The 7,235-nt window shown below is 45.9% G+C and overlaps 1 protein-coding gene across 2 annotated transcripts in view; it reads right to left on the bottom strand.

Annotated features, from left to right (window-relative positions):
- The window catches only part of LOC110502951 (protein tweety homolog 2-like), a 121,615-nt gene that overhangs the window by 66,282 nt on the left and 48,098 nt on the right, over positions 1-7,235 (bottom strand). The gene's annotated exons all lie outside the window — the stretch shown is intronic.

The following is a 7,235-nucleotide window of genomic DNA, read 5'->3' on the forward strand; positions in this document are numbered from 1 at the left end:
CAGTTTCCTCTGAACAGTTGATGTTGAGATGTCTTCACTTGTGAAGCATTTATTTGGGCTGCAATTTCTGAGGCTAGTAACTCTAATGAACTCTAATTTACCAAATAGGGCTATCTTCTGAATACCAACCCTACCTAGTCACAACACAACTGATTGGCTCAAACACACTAAGAAGGAAAGAAATTCCACAAATGAACTTTTAACAAGGCACACCTGTTAATTGAAATGCATTCCAGGTGACTACCTTATGAAGCTGGTTGAGAGAATGCCAAGAGTGTGCAAAGCTGTCATCAAGGCACAGGGTGGCTACTTTGAAGAATCTCAAACATAAAATATATTTTGATTGGTTAAAAGGGCTCAAATGCCGTTAATGGGATCGATTTGACAACAGCCAGTGAAAGTGCAGGGCGCCAAATTCAAACAGAAATCTCATAATTAAAATTCCTCAAACATAAAAGTATTATACACCATTTTAAAGATAAACTTCTTGTTAATCCAACCACAGTGTCCGATTTCAAAAAGGCTTTACAGCGAAAGCACACCATACGATTATGTTAGGTCAGCGCCTAGTCACAAAAAACTTTTTTTCCAGCCAAAGAGAGGAGTAACAAAAAGCAGAAATAGAGATAAAATGTATCACTAACCTTTGATGATCTTCATCAGATGGCACTCATAGGACTTAATGTTACACAATACATGTATGTTTTGATCGATAAAGTTCATATTTATATCCAAAAATCTCAGGTTACATTGGTGCGTTACATTCAGTAATGTTTTGCCTCCAAAACATCCAGTGATAATGCAGAGAGCCACATCAATTTACAGAAATACTTATCATAAAAGTTGAAAGATACATGTGTTTTACATAGAATTAAAGATACACTTCTCCTTAATGCAACCGCTGTGTCAGATTTCAAAAAAGCTTTACAGCAACAGCACACCATGCGATAATCTGAGTACAGCACTCAGCCACCAAAACAAGCCATACAGATACCCGCCATGTTGTGGAGTCAACAAAAGTCAGAAATAGCATTAGAAATATTCACTTACCTTTGATGATCTTCATCGGAACGCACTCCCAGGAATCCCAGTTCCACAATAAATGTTTGTTTTGTTCGATACAGTCCATATTTATGTATTTTTGTTCGAGCGTTTAGTACACTAATCCAAATGCGCAAGCCGCGAGCACAAAGTCCAGACGAAAAGTAAAAAAAGTTCCATTGCAGTTTGTAGAAACATGTCAAACAATGTATAGAATCAATCTTTAGGATGTTTTTATCATAAATCTTCAATAATGTTTCAACCGGACAATTCCTTTGTCTTTAGAAAGGAAAGGGAATGGAGCTCGTGCTCACGGTCACACGCGATAAACAACTCATGGCTTTCAGCCAGACCCCTGCTTCAAACAGCTCTTATTCGCTCCCCTTTCACAGTAGAAGCCTGAAACAACGTTCTAAAGACTGTTGACATCTAGTGGAAGCATTAAGAAGTGCAACATGACCAAAATTACACTGTATATTGAATAGGCATTCACTTGAAAAACTACAAACCTCAGATTTCCCACTTCCTGGTTGGATTTTTCTCAGGTTTTTGGCTGCCATATGAGTTCTGTTATACTCACAGACATCATTCAAACAGTTTTAGAAACTTCAGAGGGTGTTTTCTATCCAAATCTACAATCAATAATATGCATATCTATGGTTCTGGGCCTGAGTAGCAGGCATTTTACTCCGGGCACGCTTTTCAGCCGAACGTGAAAATACTGCCCCCTAGCCCAAAGAGGTTTAAACACTTTCTTACTACATGATTACATATGTGTTATTTCATTGTTTTGAAGTCTTAACTATTATTTTCTACAACGTAGAACAACCCTTGAATGAGTAGGTGTCCAAACTTTCGACTGGTACTGTACATACTTTATATCTGGATTTAGTCATTTAAGTTTACACTGAAAACGCATTACCATCCCAAAAATAATAGTTATAATAATGTAGTCCACTCTCATACAGAAAAACAGAACTACGCACTATCATAAGAAGTTTTTCTCTATTAGTCCAGGCAACCTTAGATTACTAACGTGCAGTGGGCTGAAATTAATTTCACTGTCTGTAAATGTCCTCTTTCTCATCTTCTTATAGTTTGTGTTATGGACATGAGAGTACTGTTCATGCCACAAGCAGTGGTTCCCCTCTCTTAGTAACCCTCCTAATATGTTATCTTCTCACTAGCCTGCATAACGCTCTCCACCACACTAACACAACTCAACTGCTGTGGAGATAAACCTCTCTAAGCCTCTCTTGATTACTGGATCTTCTTCCTCCTGTTATGTCTGGTCCATTAAAGTGCTACCAGAAGAGGATCACAGGTCCAGTGGTAGAAGGGATGTAGGGACTTCTAGGCTCGGAGGGAAACTTCAACCTTCCTCACAATGCGTGTCCCTGTATGCGTCCAAAATGGAACACTATTTGCTATGGGCCCTGGTCAAAAGTAGTGTACTGCATAGGGAATACTGTAGGTTGCCATTTTGGAAGCTTTATGTGACTGAGTCCTCAGTGGAGAAGCTTCCTCTTCACAGTCTGTCTCCCACTTCATTGGGAAATGACATTACGATTCTGTCCCTCGCAGCGTTATCCTGTGCTGTTTAGTAAGGTAACAGTAATGTGGGTAGGGCAACTAGGACTCCCACACAGCGCAGAGTGAGAGACATGTAGTATATCAACGAATTGGTGAGGGCACTAGAACAGTCTGCAGCACCCAGCCTCACCCTACTAGAATCTGAATTAAAATGTATACGGATGACCTGGTGCTTCTGTCCTCAACCAAGGAGGGCCAACAGCAGCACCAACATCTTCAGCATAGATTCTGTCAGACCTGGGCCCTGACAGTAACAAAACTAATGGTGTTCCAAATAAGGTCCACTTGCCAGGACCACAAATACAAACTCTATCTAGACACCGTTGCTCTATAGCACACAAAAAAACTACACATACTGTACCTTGGCCTACACATCAGCACCACAGATAACTTCCATAAAGCTGTGAACGATCTGAGAGACAACGCAAGAAGGGTCTTCAATGCCATCAAAATAACATAAAAATCGACATACCAATTAGGATCTGGATAAAAATACTTGAATCAGTTATAGAACCCATTGCCCTTTATGGTTGTGAGGTCTGGGGTCCACTCACCAACCAATACCTCACAAAATGGGAAAAACACCAAATTGAGACTCAGCAGAATTATTTATTTTATGTTTATTTATTTTCCCTTTTGTACTTTAACTAGTTGCAAATAATATGACGTTTGAAAAGTATTTAGAGACAGGGGGTGGAGAGGGAGAAAAGGGGTTAAGAGAGAAAGAAAGAGAGAAAGAAAGGGGATGAGAAAGGGGATGGAGAGGGGGGATGGAGCGAGAGTAAGAGGGGGATGGAGAAAGAGAGCGAGAGAGAAAGGGAATGAGAAAGAGAGCGAGAGAGAAAGGGGGGATGAGAGAGAGAGAGGGAGAGAGGGGGATGAAGAGCAAGGGAGAAAAGGGTTGAGAAAGAAAGAGGGGATGAGAGAGTTGACGGAGAGAGAGAGGGGATGGAGAGAGAGGGAGAAAGGGTATGGAGAAAGGGGGGATGAGGAGAGCGAGAAGGGGATGGAGAGCGAGAGAGAGTGGGACGGAGAGAGGGGGGTGGGTGGAGAGAGAAGGAGAGAGAGAGAGGAGACAGAATATGCATCTCTCACCATGAATCAAGTATTGATGATGCATTACATTATGTCTGTGGGGCGTCTTTACTCTTTACACACCAGAACATTAGCCCCGGTATCAAGAACACACCGTCGGGAATCTGCCTCCTTTCATGTTCCTGTATTTAAACAAGCTCTATGAAGTTAGAAACACACAAAGTCTGCATCCCAAATGGCGCCTTATTGGATTTATAGTGCACTACTTTGTTTACTGTAAAGAGTGCCATTTGGGACGCACTCAGAGAAACCTCAAAACATCCAGGAAAGAAATAAGTACAGTCGAGCAGATTAAAACAGCCTGAGGAAATAGGTCTCTTTTGAAGCGCTGTATCTGAAATATCATTGTCATTAACAGGAGGATGGTAGGGGCCTGGAGAGAGAGAAGAGGGATGGAGGGAGAGAGAGTTAGTAAACTCAGCAACAAAAAAAACCGTCCCTTTTTCAGGACCCTGTCTTTCAAAGATAATTTGTAAAAACTCCAAATAACTTCACAGATCTTCATTGTAAAGGGTTTAAACACGGTTTCCCATGCTTGTTCAATGAACTATAAACAATTAATGAACATACACCTGTGGAACGGTCTTTAAGACACTAACAGCTTACACACTGTAGGCAATTAAGGTCACAGTTATGAAAACTTAGGACACTAAAGAGGCCTTTCTACTGACTCTGAAATACACCAAAAGAAAGAGGCCCAGCGTCCCTGCTCATCTGCGTGAACGTGCCTTAGGCATGCTGCAAGGAGGCATGAGGACTGCAGATGTGGCCAATAAATTGCAATGTCCATACTGTGAGACGCCTAAGACAGCGCTGCAGGGAGACAGGACGGACAGCTGATCATCCTCGCAGTGGGAGACCACGTGTAACAACACCTGCACAGGATCGGTACATCTGAACATCACACCTGCGGGACAGGTACAAGATGGCAACAACAACTGCCCGAGTTACACCAGGAACGCACAATCCCTCCATGAGTGCTCAGACAAACCCACCGTTGCTGGACCAGACAGGACTGGCAAAAAGTTCTCTGACGAGTCGCGGTTTTGTCTCACCAGGGATGATGGTCAGATTTGCGTTTATCATCTAAGGAATGAGCGTTACACCGAGGCCTGTACTCTGGAACGGGATCGATTTGGAGGTGGAGGGTCCGTCATGGTCTGGGGTGGTGTGTCACAGCAACAATCGGACTGAGCTTGTTGTCAGTGCAAGCAATCTCAACGCTGTGCGTTACAGGGAAGACATCCTCCTCCCTCATATGGTACCCTTCCTGCAGGCTCATCCTGACATGACCCTCCAGCATGACAATGCCACCAGCCATAGTGCTCGTTCTGTGCATGATTTCCTGCAAGACAGGAATGTCAGTGTTACGCCATGGCCAGCGAAGTGCCCGGATCTCGGATCCCATTGAGCACGTCTGGGACCTGTTGGATCGGAGGGTGAGGGCTAGGGCCATTCTCCCCAGAAATGTCCGGGAACTTGCAGGTGCCTTGGTGGAAGAGTGGGGTAACATCTCACAGCAAGAACTGGCAAGTCTGGTGCAGTCCATGAGGAGGAGATGCACTGCTGGTGGTCACACCAGATACTGACTGTTACTTTTGATTTTGACCCCCCCCCCCTTGTTCAGGGACACATTATACCATTTCTGTTAGTCACATGTCTGTGGAACTTGTTCAGTTTGTCTCAGTTGTTGAATGTTGTTATGTTCATACAAATATTTACACATGTTAAGTTTGTTGAAAATTCTCTCTAAACTCTTGAAAAAAGAGTTTTAGAACTCCTCTTAATTCAGATAAACCAGATGAATATCTGGTGGCCATCAGACAGAGACTAGATTGTCTCATGGGCCATACGAACTGATCTAGGACCAGGTCCCTTCCGTCCGTCAAATCTTATTCATTGTGATCTAAAGGGCAAAACTGATTCTAAATCCGCACTCCTACTCCGAGACTCTTGACACATACGGCCCCTGGCCTAATTTGACTGAGTATGTGCATAGAAAACGTCTGTGGTCCTGTCATGTCCATGATGCACAAACTGGAAAAGAGGATGAGAGAGAGGACATTCAGAGAGAGACTCAGCCTCTGGCTAAAGAACTCCATCTCCAACTTCTACACATGCATTTATCTTTGTGTGTGTGTGTGCGTGCGTCCGTGCTTGCACGGGTGTATATAAGTACTCTAACTTTGATTAGATCACAGTGACGCATGTTCTCTATGGCAGGGTCAAGAGGGATAGAGATTTAACATTTACCATTGTAGCACACATGATATGCCAACCAGATTGTCTGTCTATGACTCATTGGTATTTTGTATGCACACACTTCCCCTGGGGTCCTGTTATGGATCACTTCCCCTGGGGTCCTGAGTCAATTCACTTCCCCTGGGGTTGGATAACTTCCCCTGTGGCTCTTAAGACGGATCGCTTCCCCTGGGGTCCTGAGACGGATCGCTTCCCCTGGGGTCCTGAGACGGATCGCTTCCCCAGGGGTCCTGAGACGGATCGCTTTCCTGGGGGTCCTGAGACGGATCGCTTCCCCTGGGGGTCCTGAGACGGATCGCTTCCCCTGGGGGTCCTGAGACGGATCGCTTCCCCTGGGGGTCCTGAGATGGATCGCTTCCCCTGGGGGTCCTGAGACGGATCGCTTCCCCTGGGGGTCCTGAGACGGATCGCTTCCCCTGGGGGTCCTGAAAGGGTTTCGCTTCCCCTGGAGGTCCTGAGACGGATCGCTTCCCCTGGGGGTCCTGAGACAGATCGCTTCCCCTGGGGGTCCTGAGACGGATCGCTCCCCCTGGGGTCCTGAGACGGGTCGCTCCCCCTGGGGTCCTGAGACGGGTCGCTCCCCCTGGGGTCCTGAGACGGATTGTTTCCCCTGGGGTCCTGAGACGGATCGCTTTCCCTGGGGTCCTGAGACGGATCGCTTCCCGTGGTCCTGAGACGGATCACTTCCCGAAGGTCCTGGGTCGATACACTTCCCCTGGGGTTGGATCACTTCCCCTGTGGGTCCTAAGACGGATCACTTCCCCTGTGGGTCCTAAGACGGATCACTTCCCTGTGGGTCCTAAGACGGATCACTTCCCCTGTGGGTCCTAAGACGGATCACTTCCCCTGTGGGTCCTAAGACAGATCACTTCCCCTGTGGGTCCTAAGACGGATCACTTCCCCTGTGGGTCCTAAGACGGATCACTTCCCCTGTGGGTCCTAAGACGGATCACTTCCCCTGTGGGTCCTAAGACGGATCACTTCCCCTGGGGTCCTAAGACGGATCACTTCCCCTGTGGGTCCTAAGACGGATCACTTCCCCTGTGGGTCCTAAGATGGATCACTTCCCCTGTGGGTCCTAAGACGGATCTCGTCCCCTGTGGGTCCTAAGACAGATCACTTCCCCTGTGGGTCCTAAGATGGATCTCGTCCCCTGTGGGTCCTAAGACAGATCACTTCCCCTGTGGGTCCTAAGACGGATCACTTCCCCTGTGGGTCCTAAGACGGTTCACTTCCCCTGTGGG

This window comes from Oncorhynchus mykiss, chromosome 23 (genome assembly GCF_057628025.1).
Source record: "Oncorhynchus mykiss isolate SJ-2025 chromosome 23, ASM5762802v1, whole genome shotgun sequence".
NCBI classification, from domain to species: domain Eukaryota; kingdom Metazoa; phylum Chordata; class Actinopteri; order Salmoniformes; family Salmonidae; genus Oncorhynchus; species Oncorhynchus mykiss.